The sequence below is a fragment of the Pan troglodytes genome, chromosome 5 (assembly GCF_028858775.2).
Source record: "Pan troglodytes isolate AG18354 chromosome 5, NHGRI_mPanTro3-v2.0_pri, whole genome shotgun sequence".
NCBI lineage: Eukaryota > Metazoa > Chordata > Mammalia > Primates > Hominidae > Pan > Pan troglodytes.
Genome location: NC_072403.2, coordinates 171,410,172 through 171,429,062, shown reverse-complemented (window position 1 = coordinate 171,429,062; position 18,891 = coordinate 171,410,172). Strand labels below are relative to the sequence as shown.

At 41.7% G+C, this 18,891-nt stretch overlaps 1 long non-coding RNA gene across 1 annotated transcript; it reads right to left on the bottom strand.

Annotated features, from left to right (window-relative positions):
* Positions 1 to 2,019: 2,019 nt before the first annotated feature.
* On the bottom strand, positions 2,020 to 15,036 carry LOC104007057 (uncharacterized). The gene is made up of 3 exons (XR_681118.5): positions 14,700 to 15,036; positions 5,108 to 5,249; positions 2,020 to 2,396 (listed from the first exon to the last, which is right to left on the bottom strand). It is a non-coding gene; the product is annotated as an uncharacterized LOC104007057 (long non-coding RNA).
* Between the last annotated feature and the right edge of the window lie 3,855 nt (positions 15,037 to 18,891).

The following is an 18,891-nucleotide window of genomic DNA, read 5'->3' as shown; positions in this document are numbered from 1 at the left end:
CTGTCACCCAGGCTGGAGTGCAGTGGTGCAATCATAGCTCACTACAGCCTCCTGGGCTCCAAAGCTCCTCCTGCTCAGCCTCCTTACTCCCTCCAACTCCCACTGCCCACCCCACCCCAAACCCATTGCTGGGACTATAGGCACGTGCCACCATGGCTGGCTCCTTCTCTGCCTGTCGGGTCCTCTTCATCTTTCCAAGGTGACTGCAAATCCCATGTCTTCAGTGAAGCTCTCCTGGGTCACTCTAGCCAGGGCTGCCCACGCCCTCCTGTCAGCTCCTGGAGGTCTTATTTCTTCTGTTATTAATTTGAGAAACATCAGATCTAGTTGTGAATTTTTCAGTTCCAGAGTTAAATCTTCAACAAGATTGGAAACTTCTTGAAAGCTAAGCCCAGGTATCACATTTGTTTAAAACCTGCCCTATACTGTCCACTCTGACCCCAGCATACACACCACACTCACCCAGGCATGTGCACACATACTCACAGCCCCCAGACAGAGGGGAGATTTAATAAATCCTTACAAGTGGTGCTGATGGCTCAAACTGCTTTGCAAACTGTAACCTGCCTAGACAGAACCGATTTATCAAGACAGGGGAATTGCAATAGAAAAAGGGTAATTTATATGGAGCCAGCTGTGCAGAAGGCCAGAGTTTTATTATTACTCAAATCAGTCTCCTTGAAAACTCAGGGATTGAAGTTTTTAAGGATAATTTGGTGGGTAAGTGGGTAGGGAGGCAGTGAGTTGGGAGTCCTGATTGGTTGGGTAGGAGATGAAATTATAAGGAGTCAAAGTTGTCCTCTTGCGCTCAGTCAGTTCCTTGGTGGGGGCCACAAGACCAGATGAGCTAGTTTATCGATCTGAGTGGTGCCAATAGATCCACCCAGTGCAGGGTCTACAAAATATCTCAAGCACTGATCTTAGGTTCGACAGTAGTGATGTCATCCCCAGGAGCAATTTGGGGAGGCTGAGAATCTTGCAGCCTCCAGCCGCATGACCCCTAAACCATCATCTCTAATCTTGTGGCTAGTACTACAAAGGAAGTCTAGTCCTCAGACAGGAAGGGGGCTTGTTTTGGGAAAAGGCTGTTATCATTTTTGTTTCAAAGTTAAACTATAAACTAAATTCCTCCCAAAGTGAGTTTGGCCTACATCCAGGAATGGACAAGGACAGTTTGGACGTTAGAAGCAAGATGGGGTGAGTTAGGTCAGATCTCTTTGACTGTAATAATTGTCTTAGTTATAATTTTTGCAAAGGCAGTTTTAAAACTAGCATACCACGATTTGACATATTATAATGACATTTTTTGCAGAAGTTTGCTTACAGAGTGTTATTTTTATGTAGTTTTTCTACCTTACACTTCCATTTATTGAGCTATTACTATGTGCCAAAGACTACCCCAAATTCTTTACAAATGTTGTCTCATTAAGTCTCACAATATCCCCCACGAGGTATGAATTTATATGCACATTTTTTAAACAGCCAGCTATGACTCAGAGTGGTTTAAAAAATTGCAGGTAATAGGTGGTGGGGTGGGGCTTTACGTGTACTTGCATTTACCTAACTAGACCAATACACAAGGTATAGTCAGAAAAGGTGAGGAATACAGGAGAAATTCCACATCATCCAGATACATTTCCATGTGGGATAGCAGGAAAAGCACAGATCTGGGGTCAAATGGTTTGGCCCAGGTGTGGCTTAAAAGTTGTATGCGTTTAGGCAAAACCTTAAACTCATTTGAGTCTTCATGTCTAGATTTCTTATTCTGTAAAATAACTTACCTACCCTACATATAGTATCCACACTATAAAAAGACTGACTCTAGTTCCAGAGTTTATTTAGAGTCCTGTTGCCTTCATGAAGCAGTCTTGATTTTACAATCTACCCAAGGTATTAAAAATTTATGTGAGATTTGATATTTGTCTCTGGATACTTTTCACATCAAACAAACACATGTTCTAACTTTCAGAGGCTGAAACCCCAAGGCCGATGAATCACAAGGAGAATGAAGCGGTCTGCTTTTCAGTTTTCCTCGCGATTTTTATTGCAACCACCTCATGCAGAGGTCACTACAGGTTCTGTCATTTTCATTTTAGATTTTTATATATAATTTTGAATTTTATTCCTATTTTTGTTAGAAAATAATTTTTCCTCATGCAATGCCACTTCCAAGGCAGTACACATTTGAACTGGCAAAGTTTGTCATACTGACATTGATGTAATAATTTTTTAAAAATCACTTCCAAGTCATCCACTGAAGTGTCAGCAATGAATTGGCATACCAATGCAAATAGAGGATGAAGAATGAGCCACAGAGAAGGACTTAGGAAGAGCATTTTGGAGGCCATCAAGATATGCATGCTTGAGTCTCGCCGTCACTGTCTCTGTCTCTTTCTCTGGTAAAAAAAAATAAAAATAAATAAAGCCCAATTTTGAGGGTGGGGTGGAAGTGGAATTCTTAAATGTCTACTGCATGCACGAAGGACTTAACGTTTGTATTTTTCCTCTGAAAATAGACAGCTAAATTCTTCAGAAAATGTGCTGGGGCAGAGGCCGTTGCTGAGCCCAGCTGTTGAGGAGTCTGCCCGCCCCAGCGCATACCCCACCCCATGGTCATCCCCAGCTCCATCTGTCTGGTGTCCTGGCCCTGACCTGGCAGATGTCGTGGGTGAGCATGAGAGGGGCATCCTGGCAGCTGTGGGTTATTCTAAGAAGAATTGTGTCATTGTGGGAGAAAGGTTGCCGCTGATGGCCAACTTGCGCTGGTTTGCCTAATACTTTCCCAGTCTGAAAGTCTTGTGTCCAGGGAAACCACCATCGGTCCTGGGCAAACCAGGGTGCTTGGTCCCCTTCAGAATCACCTCTATCCACGGAAACAGCACCCACCCCATAACAAGGGATGCACATTTTCAGCTAGACTGGACTCAAAATTTGACTGTTTTTCAGATGAAACTATGAGCTAAAAGATTTTCAGGAGTTGCTGTCTATTCTTAGTTGTAAAAGACTTCCATTGCCTTCTTCAACCAAGATGATGCCAGAAAGTATTTTTTTTCTATGGTGCCTATCCTCACCCTACCACGGTGCTTGGCTTTTCCTCAGCGTCTTCACTGGCAACAAGGATGCACCTCCTTCCTTCCCATATGCAGTTTGAATGATCGGAATTTGCATAACTCTATTGTCTCTGGTCAAAGACATTTATCTTCGTGTATGTTTTTCAAGGATAATATTTTAAAATAATGTTCACCTTCTATCAGAGCATTTCTGGTCAGACCCGGTTCACATTTGCATTGATTGATGGCTATTTTAGAGCAACTGTGAAACCCCATTCTTCAACCCTCAGTGGTTTTGTTTCTTTAGGCTTCCAGTGGGACAGTTTTCCTGTGCCACCAGACCAGTGCCTGGTCAGAACCCGGTCAAGACCCTTTTCTGTATTTGTAACTTATATTGTGAGCCAGATCACACTATTTTGCCCCATGTAATCTGGCCTCTGCCTCCGGCCTTGTCCTGATGCCCTGGCTCCCAGCCTCTTGCCTGTGTCTTTGTCATCTCGCACCCACTCTGGAGACCCAGGATTTGATGCTGCTTCCTGGGGCTGACCTTGCCCCTCCTGAGTTTATATTTGCCTCTGGTTCTTCAGAGCACCCCCCTCCCTGATCTCACTCAACTTCCCTTGACACATGGCAGGTTTAATTCTCCCACATGGAAAAGGGAGTAAGACATAGAATTTCAATGTACTATGCATAAAAATGAAAGACACTCTCTAACTTACCTTCCAGGGTTGCCATCTTCACCTTCTATTCAAACACTGGTAAAGGAGAACCGGGACACACACCTAACATTTCTTTGCAAGTCATGCCGTGTTGAAACGGGACAGGAGTTTTCCCTTATCCCCCTCACAGGGCATGTGATGGGGGTGTGGCTCGCTTCTTTTGTGCCCCAAAGCTCAAACCCCTAGGGGGAGGAGGCAGACAGGCAGGTCGTGGTGCACTTGGGCTCCAACCCCAGGGCAGTGTCTAGGGTTGAGTGTTTACAGCTCTGGAAGCCTCAGTGGGTGTGTATTACAGTGTACTCTTTCAGCTTAGCCATCCGCAGGCAGCTTGTGTTAATCAGCTCAGCTAGACCCTCTGTCTTATCACAAGGATGGAGGGCTTTCTCTATCCTGGGGTTCTTGCCCTAGTGTATCGAAAAAATCGGGTCACGTGTGGGCTTGGAGAATGAGTGCAAGGTTTTATTGAGTGGTGGAAGTAGCTCTCAGTGGATGGATGGGGAGCCAGAAGGGGGATGGAGTGGGAAGGTGGTCTTCCCCTGGAGTTTGGGCTGCTCAGCAGCTGGGCTCTCCTCCAACCACCCTTGGTCAAATTTCCCTTGGCATCCACATCATTTCGCCATCAATGACCTGCCAGCATCTATTGATGTGTTCTGCCGTTGTGTTTTTCTCAATGTCCAGCTGCTTGTGTGTGTGCCTGCTAGGGTGTCAGGGTTTTTATAGGCACAGGTTGGGGGTGTGGAGGGTCAGAGTGGTCTTGGAAAATGCTACATTTGGGCATGAAAGCAGGAGTGCTTTTCCTCACCTATGTCTGTGGGCACAGGCCCAGTGGTGGAGCCCTTGCCAGGGACCCTGCCCTTCTCTACTCAGCACTTCCCTTCCTGCCTCCTGTATCAATGTGGCCCTAGGTAAGTCACTTCATCTCTCTGGCTCTCAACTTCCTTGTTTTAAACAGAGGAGTAAAAACCCAACACATAAAATTCCTAGGACATTAAATGACAAAATATTTATTATAAAAGCACCTGTAAACTCTAAGTCATATACCAATCTAATGTACTACTATGTTTAATAAGTTAAGTTACCATATAGGATGAAAAATAGACAACCATCTTTCTTAGTAAGGTTTTGGTGTTGACTGATGGGATGCAGGAGCCAACAGCTTCTTGAGAGCTCTGCTTTTATGTTTTGAAATAAGAGTAGAAGAGCAAGTCAATGCATTTAGGAAGAGGAAATGGGGAACAGACACACTACTTTATAAATAGTAACAAAGATATATTGAGTTAAACCTCCCATGGTGGGTTGTTAAGTTAGAGACAGAAGTGAATGGTGTAACAACTCAACTGTGCTGGTTCAAAGGCTCCTAAGAAAGAAGTCCACACAGGTTCGTATTTTAGCGTGCGTCCAGTCCCTGGCACAGAGAAAGCTTGGGATGGCTTGAGGGGATGCAGTGGGCTAAAGACAGTCTTCTCCTTCCAATGGAAACCTGCAAGAAAGGAAAGAGCTTACACATTTGTCTCCATGAGCTTAGAATAGGAATTTGCAAGATATCTAAAAGCAATAAATCTTTGGTGAGATTCACTCACTATTATGGTTTGACTGTGTTCCCATCAAAATCTCATCCTGAATTGTAATTCCCACAATTCCCACCTGTTGTGGGAGGAACCTGGTGGAAGGTGGTTGAATTATGTGGGCAGGTCTTTCCTGTGCTGTTCTCATGATAGTGAATGAGTCTCATGAGATATGATGGCTTTACAAATGGCAGTTTCCCTGCACAAGTTCTCTTTTTGCCTGCTACCATCCATGTAAGACATGACTTGCTCCACCTTGCCTTCCACCATGATTGTGAGGCTTCCCCAGCCACATGGAACTGTAAGTCCATTAAACCTCTTTCTTTTGTAAATTGCCCAGTCTCAGGTATGTCTTTATCAGCAGTGTGAAAATGGATTAATACACTCACCAAATGAGGGAAGGTCTAGCAGACGTCTCAGAAATCTGACAGGGGTCCCCTGCAGAGCCCCAGGCATGTTTACTCAGATGCAAATGGTAGGGGAAAAAAATAAAACCAATAGCACTTGTTCTGTTTGGATTTTCAATGAACTACTAAATACAAGGTCTGAAAATTATTAGTGACACAAATCCTGAGTAAACTGAGTGCTCAAGGGTCGTTTTAAATACTAGCCTACATTAAGGTTAGCTTCTAATTCTTCTGCCTTAATTGTAAAATTCTTGGCTATCCACCTGATTTTAACTAACAACTTCATAGGAGCACTGTATATATTAGAAATACTTTCAGCTCCAATATCTGACTAGTCAGAGTATCTGACTAAAAACCAGTTAAGCCATAAAGTAGTTTTTAATTATTTTACATAACAAGAAGTTTGAAGATAAGCTTCCAGATTTTTGCAGCAGCTTAAAAATTGTTGTTAAGAATACAGACTCCTTTTGTCTCTCCCATCTTCAGGATATGAGTTTTGCATCTTCAGGTTTGTCCCTCAACATTACAAAATAGCTGCCACAGGTTTAATATTACATCTTTGCATGGGTACATTTATTGTAGGAAGGGAAAAGAAATGTGACGAAAAAAAGGGATTTCTTTTTTACAACAGAGAAAAATTTTTCCCAGAAGATCCCCCTTCCCTGACCCAGTAGACTCCCTCTACATCTCATGACTAGATCAGGGCCACAGCCACCTCCAGGTGTAAAGGAGTGGGGAAAAGACTCCTTTCATATGGCAAAGAGGAAAGCTCGTCATAATTGGCCTAAAGCAATCCTGAATCATTGCTGGAAACTTGTCATATTGCCACTCTGAATAAAGTCAGGGTTTCGTTAGCAAGAACGAAGGACTGAGATAACTATGGGTAGACAAAAGATGTTACCAAATCTGAATAATGCAGCTCCAAGGCTTTAAATTCCAGTGGCAATGCAATCACCTTTATTTGGTATCAAGTAAACTATATGTTCTAAAGATCTGATCTTTCATTAAATGACAATTTTGTGGGAATTTAATGTTTGTGACCTGACAATACAATTTGAAATAAAAGCAAAGGACATTGATTTGGTGCTTTGGGCCCAAAATAACAAGACTAAAGGAGAATGTAGTAGTATATCCATCAGGTATCTCTATATAGTCAGAGCTATGAACAAGCTATTCCAAATTAACTGAAATGAATTACTCATATACATTTCAGCTCTAGTTATTTATTCTTATAAGACAATGTGATAATAAATTTTAGTAGAATATATCTGAGGAATAAGATAGGCAGTTATTTCAGAAGTCTGGAGATTAACACAGGACAGAAGGAACAGTTTCATAAAAACAAATGGCTTGTAAAACCTATGTTAATGAGTAGCTGATCCCACAGGTTAAATGCTATAGCAAAATGCAGCCCAAAAAAGCAGAGGCTATGATTTGTCCCTTTAAGGAGACTAGGCACCTTGAAAAACCATGTTTGTTTTTTATTACATTAGTGAGCAGTGAAGAAAATTCAAGCACTTTAACAAAATGCATAATCATTATTGGAAAAACCTCTAAGAATTTCTTACTTTCCCTTTGCCTTGCTTCCCTGAATTAATGTTTTGCTTTTCTTGCTATAGCATATCCAGTTTTTAAACCATCTCCAGTCCTGTCTGATGTGGCTGGTAGTGTATAAGCAAACAACTAACCAATCAAACTGAAACCCCATGTATGGTCAGTGACATTGTGAATATAAAGTAAAGTATTTCCCCTCCCCTTTTATAGGCCATTTAAACAATTGTGAAAGTTGTTCTTTGTGTGCATGAAGCATACCTAAAAAAGTACTGAAAACTGGAAGAATATGTTCTCATTCCCAGAATGGCCATGTGAGCTGCTGCATGGCTCTGCTCCTCCACTAAACACACATAACTGGTGAAAATATAAAAGGCAACAACAACCATCTGAAGTTTCTGGAAATTGCTCTAAGGGCACACAGCAAATGCAGAAAATTTGCTCCAGACTGTCTGCTAAAAGTCTGCAAGAACAGTAAGAGTCTGGCACTTGAACCTCAACCCACTTCCTCCTTTCTCTCTCCTAGCTCAGCATAACAGAGACTCCATCCCAAGTGAGTGCAGCCAAGAACGCAAGATCCTGCTCCCCTCAGTTCTCAATCAAGGGCTGTGGTATCTTCCCAGGAAGGGCAGGCTGCCAGCATTTCTCATCCTCCCCAGCTAAGAATTGCAAAGTCTAAATTCCAGTCGAGTGCAGCTGGGTCAAGGAATCCCTTCTTCCATCCATCCTTCAATCAGCCATAGCACACTGAGAGTACTGGGGTCCCATTTGCTCTCATTCAGCTTGTTCATAGGGCAGACTGTGCTCCAATATGGAGCAGTCTCCATATTAGGAGAGATAAGCTGGGAAAACCAGAGGCTGCCATCTCACCTGGTGCCCTGCTCCTAAAAGCAAGGAGTCACCACTATTCCTATCCCCAGCTACGGAGCCATGGCTCAAAGATTTATCCCAGAGGGAGAGGCAAGCCTTCTAAAGCTTGCCTTTGAAACACAGTGTGGGGAAGTTCGAGCCTAAAGACACTATCATAAGCAATGGAAGATTCAGGGTTAAGCAATTAAGAGGAGACATCACAAGAGACCCAAGCTAAATAATAGACCAGTTCATTTATGAGAGAGAACCAATTATAAGACATAGCTATGACGAGCCCTTCTGAGGTCAGAACAAACTTCAAACACTGACTTCACACCTACCCCTGCAAAAGAGCTCAAATTTAATTGAATCAGACTGTGGAACAATTTCTATCAGGGCATTCTTGTAAACAATTGAGCAATCAGCAAGCAGTTAGTGGAGCCTATCAGCTGGCTGTGACAAGGGAAGGAAATAGTCAAAGAAAGCCCTGCTCAAACAACTCTCATCCCACCTGGCTGTACACATTTCTAATTTTGCACTCTTTGAGAAGCAACATGAGAGGTCTTATACTACTGGGGAAATAGACATCCCTAGAATGGTCTAGCCAAGTTGCAAAATAAATAAACAAGCAAACAACAACCACAAGGCTCAGAGAGGGTATTGGTATCCAGTGCTACTATAAAATTTTATGTTCAGTTATCAACAAAAAGTTGTGAGGCAAAGAAACAGAAAAAGCATAATCTACACAGGATCAAAAGCAGGTAACCAAATGTGCCTGTGAAAGAGACCAGATGTGGGGTTAACAGAGCTATATAGGAGTAATGTTTCTATATCTCACTGGAATTATGTTAGTATAGGTCTGAAGTAAATTCTGATAAATTAAGACATATATGGTAACCCCTAGAGTAACTACTAGAAAATAAGTAAAAAGCATAGTGAAAGGAATTTATGTATACAAAAGAAATCAATAATGGAGGAGTAGAGGAACAAAAAGAACATGAGACAGAAAACAAAAAGTAAACTATCAGATGTAAACACAACTCTATCAATATAACACTAAATGTTAGATTTGATTGGATAACAATCAAATCAAGAGGCTGAAATCATCAGACTGGATAAAGATACAAAATCCAACTACATGCTGTCAACAAGAGACACATTTGAGATCAAAAGATATAAATAGGTTGGAAGTAAACAAATGGAAAAAGATATACCATGCAAACAGCAACGTTGTAGTGACTTTATAATATCAAACAAAACAGACTTCAAAACAAACCAAAAAGTTACTAGAAATAGAGAGGAATATTTTATAATGATAAAAGGGTCAATTCATCTAGAGAAAATAACAATTTAAAACGTATATATACTTAACAATTGGAACTCCAAAATCCCATGCAGTGAAAACAAACATAATTGAGGGGATATATTAGTCTGTTCTCACACTGCTGATAAAGACATACCTGAGACAGGGTAATTTATAAAGAAAAAAATTTAATGGACTCATGTTTCTATGCTGCTGGGCAGGCTTCAAAATCATGATGGAAAGCAAAGGAGGAGCAAAGGCACATCTTACATGGGGGCAGGCAAGAGTCACAATGAGAGCCAAGTGAAAGAGGAAATCCATTATAAAACCATCAGGTCTCATGAGACTTATTTACTACCACTCAAAGAGTATGGGGGAAACCACCCCCATGATTCAATTATTTCCCACTGGGTCCCTCCCACAACACATGGGAATTGCGGGAGCTACAATTCAAGATGAGATTTGGGTGGGGACAAAGCCAAACCATATCAGGGAGAAATAGAAAATTCAACAATAATAGTTTGAAGCTTTCATACTAACTTTCTGTAATGAATGAAACAAGTAGGCAGAAGACAAACAAGGAAATAGACTTGATCAACATATAAACCAACTCCAGGTAGACCTAGCAGACATCTATAGAAAACTCCACCCAGTAACAATAGAATAGGCTTTTTTTTTCAAGTGCACATGGAACCTTCTTAAGGATTGACCATATAAGATACCATAAACAGCCTTCATTAAATTAAAAATGATTAAACTAATGCAAATTCTTTTTTATGACCATAATGAAAAAAATTAAGAATCAATAACAACAGAAAGATGTTTGAGGGATTCACAAAGGTGTAACAATAAAACAACATATCTTAAATAACCTATGAGTCAAAGAAGTAACCTATGAGTCAAAGGGAAATTAGAAAGTACTTTAAAATGAATGAAAATGAAGACACAACACACCAAAATTTGTGGGATGAAATCAAAGCAGTGCTTAGAGGAAAATATATAGCTGTACATTCCCATAATAATAAAGAAGAAATATCTCAAACTAAAAACCTAACCTCCCACCTTAAGATGCTGGAAAAAGAACACCAAACTAAAACAGCAAGCAGAAGGAAAGAATCGTAAATATTAGAGTGAAAATTAGTAAACTAAAGAATAGAAAAACAATGGAGAAAATCAGTAAAACCAAAAGTTGGTTCTTTGAACAGATTTTTTTAAAATGACAAACCTCTAGCTAGGGAAGTATATGTATTTCAAGAAAATGTAATCAACTTTCAATGTACAATCTATGGGTTTTTTTTAATGCATTCACAGTTTTCTGGATAAGATATAGTATAGGCTGTGAAGCTGAAGTTCATAACATAAATCATAACTGCCTGATATAGTAGCATTATAACTAGCTTAAATAATCACTGCATATGCATCTGGGCTCTTAATGGGATTCTTGGAAGTTAGCAAGAATGAGATAGAGGACAATTCAGACCCCAGTGGACTGCTGAGCCAGAACAACTTGGAGGTATTTGCCATCCCTGAGATCCTCTGATTTTATAAATATCAGCAAAAGGTTCAATTACCCCAAATCTTAATGTCTCTTGTTTCATAAATCTGTTTTATTAAGATGTCAGGAAATACAGCAACATTTAATAATAAAACTTGTTTTTAAGTCTCAGGGATACCCAATCCCTGGGTATTGTTTAACGTGGCCAATGTTGGTGGATTTATCACATAAGTGAATATTTGGGTATACAATGTAGCCACCAGGCACATCTTTAGGAAATACAGATAACAGATAATCAGCTTGGAGAAAGGCTAGAAGTTAGAAGATCACTAGTGGTCTTTTCTGAGCATTTCAGGGACTATTTGGCCAGTTGCTTCACCACAGCTAACTGCATCACTCTTACTTGATTGTCCTGTTTGGCAGGAAAATATGGTTCATAGCTGTCAACTTCTGCAACAGAGATAAGGACTTTTTCTTCTATGTGTCCCTAGCAGCTTGCACTGGCCTGGCACCCACAATAAGGGTTTCCAGGCCTAACAGCAATAACTGTAATTCTAGAGTGCCTATGATGTGCCAGCCAGCGGTCATGTATCTTTGACCCTTCCAGAGCTAGCATGGAGCTATGTGCCTCATCATGCATCTTCATCCTCTTATCGTCATCACGAAAACCTGAATGCTTGCTTGATTGTGGGAACAAGCCCTCCTTGAACTCTAGCAAGGTAGTTAAAAGATTGCCCGGGATGATTCCTGGCTCAGCTACCCTACCTGTGTAACCTTGGGCAAATTATTTAATCTCTCTCTGCCTCAGTTTCTTTTTCTGTAAAATGGGGTCAATGATAAAACCTATCTCCCAGTTTATTAAAAGATTTAGTGAGTTGATGCTTGCCAAGCACTTAGAACAATGCCTGGCAGATAAGAAATGCTATGTGTTTCTTAAATAAATAAAATTAGTCATTGAGTTAAATCTCCCTTTTACTATGTGAAAAAAGATGAGCTTGCTCCAAACTTCACAGTCTTTTCTGCCAATGGGCATGTGCTTCTACCAGAGGGAAAAAGGATAATGGACCTTGAATTTCCTGATATCCCCATGGAGGCCAAAGCCTTCTGCTCATGAGCCTGTGTTCACCCCGGTTTGGGATGTTTTCTCCCAAGCACTGGCTTGGGAGCAGCCCCAGAGTTTCCTTCTCCCAGCAAGCCATGCGTTTTGCGGACTCAGATATTTGATGAGTATTTTGCCAAAGCAGAAACATCCCAGTGAAAACTAATGACGAAGACAGTTCTGCCACACTCTGTTGCCTCCTCTAACTGGAGAAGACAACAAACAGCACGTACAACCTCCCTCTCAGACCCACCTATGTGGGTCTGAGCTTTCACACAGCTTTCATAGAACTCCCTACAGTGTCCACAGGCCCCAAGACACCACTGCCCAGGGCGCCCCTGACCCACAACCTCCTAACACAGTGGCACGCCATTTTCGTTTCTGCTGGTCAATGTGACTGCTTCAGTTCCTCCAGTGGGATCCAACTGACCTGCGATATTCTTTATACTCTGGGGTGCATTTGCTGTAAGGGTGTGAACAGAAGCTCAGTAAAGCCCAGATAATACTCAAAGCATGCTCTGCTAAATTCCATGCTCCAAGGAGTGCCAGATGTAGCAAGAAAAAAAAAAAAAAAAAGAATGCCAGGTTAAATTTGAACTTCGGATGAACACAAATAACTTTTTAGTATATGTTCCATACAGTATTTGGGAGATATCCATACTAAATTTTTTTTGCTGTTTATCTGAAATTCACATTTAACTGGGCAGCCTGTATTTTATCTGGCAACCCCACATGCTGGAGAAGCCTTACAAGGTTAGTTAGTATTTGGTGGTAGGGTAGGGGGGTACTGTCCCTCTCTACAAATGATTTTTTACCAGCAGGCCAATGGTAGGATTGTGAATGAGACAGCCCAGAAGCAACCGCAGAGGGTCATGCAGAACCTCTGTATGGACAGCTTTGCTCTGTGCCATCCCGGGGCAGAACCAAAATCTCACCTACATAACGGAGGTGATCTTTACTTCTGTTTATTTACTTGTCCTGAAGAACTCTTTAGGATTTCAAACGTACTTGAATTCATCATGAATCCTCCACAATGGCCACTTTCAGGAGGGAATTCAGTGTATGGAGTTTTCTTTGACTCCAAAGAATTGAGCTTAAATAAAGTGACATTCACAAAAACATGCTTATGTATTCACGCATGCGCCTTTGTATATTCTCTCTTATACCCATTCTGGCTAAGGCCAGTGTTTCCTCATGCGATGGTTTGGCTCTGGGTCCTCACCCAAATCTCACGTAGAATCATAATCCTCAGTGTTGGATGAGGGGCCTGGTGGGAGGTGATTGGATTATGGTGGTGGACTTCCCCTTTACTGTTCTTGTGACAGTGAGTGAGTTTTCACAAGATCTGCTGTTTGAAAGTGTGTAACACTTCCCTCTTCGCTCTCTCTCTCTTGCTGGCCATGTGAAAATGTAACTACTTCCCCTTTGTCTTCCGCCATGATTGTAAGTTTCCTGAGGCCTCCCCAGAAGCAGAAGCTTGTGCGTCCTGCAGAACTTTGAGCTAATTAAACCTCTTTTCTTTATAAATTATCCAGTCACAGGTTTGTCTTTATAGCAGTGTGATAACAGACTAATACACCTCAGTAATAGTAATAGTAGGCTAGTATTTAAGGCTGTTGTAATATCTCTGTTAAAATAAGGACAGCATTCTGAATAATTGAGTTTGATCACATGATATGTGATGTTTAGATGCCTAATGCTGGCTGCAGTTAGTACTCAAAGTTTACCTATACTATACACATGGTAAAAGGTGGCTTTGTGCAGGGTGGAAGGAGGATAGGAAAGAGGAAAGAAGAAAAAGTAAGGAAAAATATACAGAAGCAGAAAGAGAAAAAGTAAAATAGAGAAGAGTATGCCCAGTGTCTAATTTCTCACCAGGTTAGATACATTTTCCTTTAACAATTAAGCTTTTAGTCTTTTTAGACTGAAGGTTCAAAAATCTTTGAAGAAATAAAATCAATTTAATCAAATAATCAGTTGTTTGGGAGCATAAATAAATAAGAAATTAAAAGCACAATTGAATGCAAACAGCTGTCCCAGAGTGTGATATAGCAATTCTCTCTCTATGGTTGATACATTTATCTATAAATTAATTAGATTTTGTCTCCAAAAGTGTTTAAGAATATTATATATTTATGTATGCATCCTTGAAAATGATTATGGAAACAATGATCCATCCTGAAGCAAGAATTTTTTTGTTTTGTTTTTTCTTACTCCTCGCCATCCTCTTTGCTGTTTATCTGAAATTCATGTTTAACTGGGCATCCTGTACTCCTGTAAAATAGTGACCCAAACAACAAAAATACCTGCCCTTGTGGGGCTTATCCTCAATCTTCCCTGTGTTGCTCACATTCTGATACAATCAGCTGTATTTGACTACCAAGCATCAGAAAAAAATTCTTTTTTTTTTTTTTTCTGATGCTGGTTTATGCAGAGCTGGCTTCATGGCCTGGTGACCAGTGCATTCATGCAGGACCTCCTGATCAGAAGGGTCTTGCTGTTACCAGCCTGTGAGTCTTAATAATTTTGTACATGCAATCCCTCCTTTTCATTTTCTCCTGAACTCTGCAAAGTATGTAGCCAGTGCCAGGTTTATGCATTATAATATAACAAAAATATCAAAAATAATAATTGCAGTTCCATAGAGAACTTAGAACTTACCTCCTAAGTGGTTTAAATCTTTTGATATCTGGGACCCCCAAACCCCTAGAAAGTCAGAAGATAATTTTTTCTTTAATGGGAACAACGAAGTCTCAAGGTATTAGGTCCGTGTCCAGCTAAAAGTCTGCTGGGGCTAAAATCCACCTTTCCTAAACCTCACATCACATTTCTCAAACTTAATTGCTTCATCCTTGCACTTTCCCAGGTCTTTCTGTTTTCTCTCCTTTGTCACAGCTGAGGCTGTCACTAAAACTGTGGCCCTCTCAGCTCTGTCTTTATCATTCTTTTCAACTCAGTCTGGATCTTTATCACCCTGAAGGCATAGGTGGCACTTCACAGCCAAGCACATTTCAGTCATCAAGTTTTGTATGTTTCCCATGATTGTGACATATTTCTACCTCATATCCTAGTTAATAGAAGACAGGAAGAAAACAGGCTGCACAGGTTATGTGCATGAAGTGATGAAGTGGCAGGAGAAATGAAGTCTTCCTAAGTCTGGCCTCCTGCTGCTACACAAGCCAGGCCAATGATGTGGCAAGTCCAAGGGGCACATGGCTTTTCAGTGTCATCGTTTGAGGAGGCCATGAGTGGTTTAGCTGGTGGCCTCTGCTTCTTTTTCTTTTGAGTGCTTCTGAATACATGACTGTGCTCTGAATACACAGCTACCACTGCGGGGTAAACCAAGCCACAGCTGTCCTCTTCCAAGGTTAGGGTCGCTGCTCAGCAGGAGCTGATGTGCTACAAGGAATGATGATCTTCTACTGGTAAGATAATTTCCAGATCTTTAAAGGTGAATTTAGAGTGAGGGGTCCCCTTACCTGTGGTGTTTAATCCATCCTATCTTAATATCTAAAACTTTATAATGCCTTCTTGTCTGTTTGTGTTGTTGTTGTTGCGTGTGTGTGTGTGTGTGTGTGTGTGTGTGTGTGTGTTTAAAGGTCTTGGCACAGATGCCGTGCTCAAAACATGTTAACTGGATTCAAATCTATATTTTGATTAATCAGAAATACATACCTGCATAAACACTGCTCTTGGAAAAGTTTAGAAAAGAGTTTAGCCATCTGTTTTCTGGTTTTCCAGTTTGACTTTCTTTTTTGTAGTTCCGCTGAATGGTATCATTCTCATCCCTTGGCAATGGTTTTGTAGAGTTATAGTTTCTGGTAGGGGAAGGGCTTCGGTTCTAAAGTTAGTGATCAGATTAAACGCAGGTGAGATGCAACACCAGCATATCATAATTATCTTATTTTCTGCTTTGCAGTCCCTAATATCCAGTTAGGTAAATCACAAGGATTCTTATAATAACACCTATCTTCTCCCACAAATAAAATGGAGTTATCTTCCTTTTTTAAAATACAAAATCCACAACTTTATCATAGAGAAACAAGCCTACTGAGCAAGATCACTATAATCATTTAAATATACAAATGCTACAAAGGCAAATACTTCACCCTCCAGCCCTAAATTTACCTCTTTTATTTTTTCTGAAGCTCTAAACTTTCCCTCTTCATTTTCACACGTTGAAAGCAGTCCCGAAATTTTCAGGAACAATGGCAAGTTTTCAAACACTTCCTAGAAAGTGCGTAACCCTATCTTTCTCTTTGATCTACTGTACTTACATTGGCAGATCAGTGTGACACTTGCAAAGCCAGGTATTTTTATCCCAGTTCATTCAAAGGTGGACCAGAAATAACACAGCTCCTGGGCTTGAGGGGGTGGTGGGGGTAGTGGGGGGAAATGTGGCAGGAGAAGCTACGAGAATCATAGGGCAAGCAAGGCGGTCCTTGAGGAAGAAAGCTTTCTAAATAACACACTGCTCCATTCTTTCTATCCCTCTTCAAAGCTGTTTTGTTCCTAACCCATTTTTCATTAAGTTTAACTCCTTTGGAAAAGTCTCGTCACTTTCCTACGGAAAGTCTCCAGGGGAGCAAGCTTTCAAGATCTGCTGCAGAGTGTGTCCTGTCAGTGTGTGGAAGGCCGTTTGTTTACAAAACTTGGTGAATACCCAGATGGCGCTTCCCTGTGCCCTGCAGCTGCTCAACAAGCAAGGAGACTTGCAGGCACCCACAGAACTCATTCTGTGAAGCCCTTTCTTCTCAGAAGAGTCTTCACTGCTATTGTGACGTCCTGCTTGCCCCTCCTGTTTTATTCCAGATGCAAACATTAACACAAAATGTTGGAGATCATGACAGCGTTGGGCTCCAAAAACAGGATTGTTTGTTGTTTTGAAGCCAGTCCCCAAAATGACTTGAACTTCTAAAGAAGAAGCTGGCATCCTTTCTATCATTTACACAATCTGAGGTTCAGTGTGTGAGGATAGGAATGGGGATGGGGTGGGTCCACTTCTATCCATTAGGGAACTCCAGTAATATTGTGGATTCAAGAATATGCCAATTTTTCCAGGTGGTAGCTTATTTAACTATTGTTAGGGATAACTCAAAGAGCTTTGTATTGCACCTTTACAAAGTTATGGAAGGGCTACTAAATAACATGTATGGGATTAGTAAATTGCAGAAATGTTTGCACAGGCATCAAGATGCCAAGTAGTAGCATCTCCATGGTGACCGCTCTCTAGTAATGCCTGGTACACAAGCATAGCTGCAATGCAAATCCCCTAGACCCCTCTTCTAACCAGATGGCCAGCCACTCATCCCGTGATTCTTACAGTGAGTGAAAAGAGAGTCTCAAGAAGTCTGTGTATTAGTTGTTACTGCATAGCGAATGACCCAAAATGCAGAAGCTTAAACAACAGTCATCTTTTATTATTTCTCACGGTGTCTGAGAGTCAGGAATCCAGGTAGGGAACAGCAGGAGTGGCATGTCTCTGCCCCATGACTTCTGGGGTCTTCGAGGGAAGACTCAAAGGCAGCGTGTTGAAATCCTCTGGGGGGTCATCACTCTCATATCTGCTAGTTGATGCTGGCTGCTTGTTGGGCCTGAGGCCTTGAGCCAGAACACTGACATGTGAGTTCTTGATGTGGCCTGGGCTTCCTCACAACATGGTGACCCTCCAGAGAAAGAGAGAGAGCCTGGAAGAGCTGTGTGCCTTTCCCTGCCCAGATTTGGTAGGCTTGCAGCATTGAGTCCACTGAGCTCCACTGGCTAAGTCAGTTATAAAGGACTTCTCTGGCTCAAGGGGAGGGAATGTAGATACCACCTTTCTTTGGAGATGAGTCCAATCACATTAAGAGTATGTGGGATGGAAAATGCATTGGTTCAGCCACCTTTGGAAGATAGAATCCGCCATCGGTACATTCCCCAAATACACAGGCTTCCTTGTGGAACTGGGGGATATATTATAAACTCTAAATAGCAAAGGCACTTCCTGAATAAATACTAATTGGCTGTCTGTGAGACATGCAGTGACTCCAGGTCTCCTGTGGGGTGGGACAGCTCAGGAAGTCCAAGGATTCAGTGAAAGCCCTAGAAGAGCTTGCCAACTGGAAGAGAGGGAAGCTGATGGCTGGACTCCTCTCCCAGTTATGCTTTTGGATAAACATCTGGAGAGCACAAGGCTTAGCAAGTCAAGAGCCAGCTACAGCAACACCATAAAAACACCCTGCAGCTGAGTGCACCGGGTGTTTTTGTAAGCGGCATCCCACCTGGTCCACCAGACAGTGAGCTAATTGAGGTGTGGATTTTCACAGAGATTCAATGGTAAACAAGAAAGATGCATCTCCCACATCCAAGGAATATGTGTTTGGTTGGAAGAGTTGGACAATAAATGAAACAGAATAAACAAAGTGACAAACAAACACGCTAGGTAGTGATGCGCATTGTGGCAATCCTAGAACAGGTGATGGTGGTGACACACAGTGCCCACACCCAGAACAGCAGGGTACACTGTCATCAGTAATCGCCTCTCCAGGAAACCAGGGGCACTCATCAGACTCGGTTACTCATGGTCTGTGAGTGAAAGAATTAGAGTCCCTGGAGAGACCCATCAGGAACACCAATGACCAGCAGATTGCACAGGTCACCTCAGCAGCAAAGCCAAGGCTACATCTTGGCATTCCTGGCTGCAGCCCATTGCTCTCCCCAACCTACACATGACTCCAGACAGTGGCAGCCTATTCAGCATCTCAGGCTGTCAGGAGTGGCATCTAGGGAGGACCAGGTGCTCTCTCCATCTGTGGCCTGGAATGTGTGCTCAGAGCCCCCTGAGAACAGACAAACCCGTGAAGAACCAACTGAG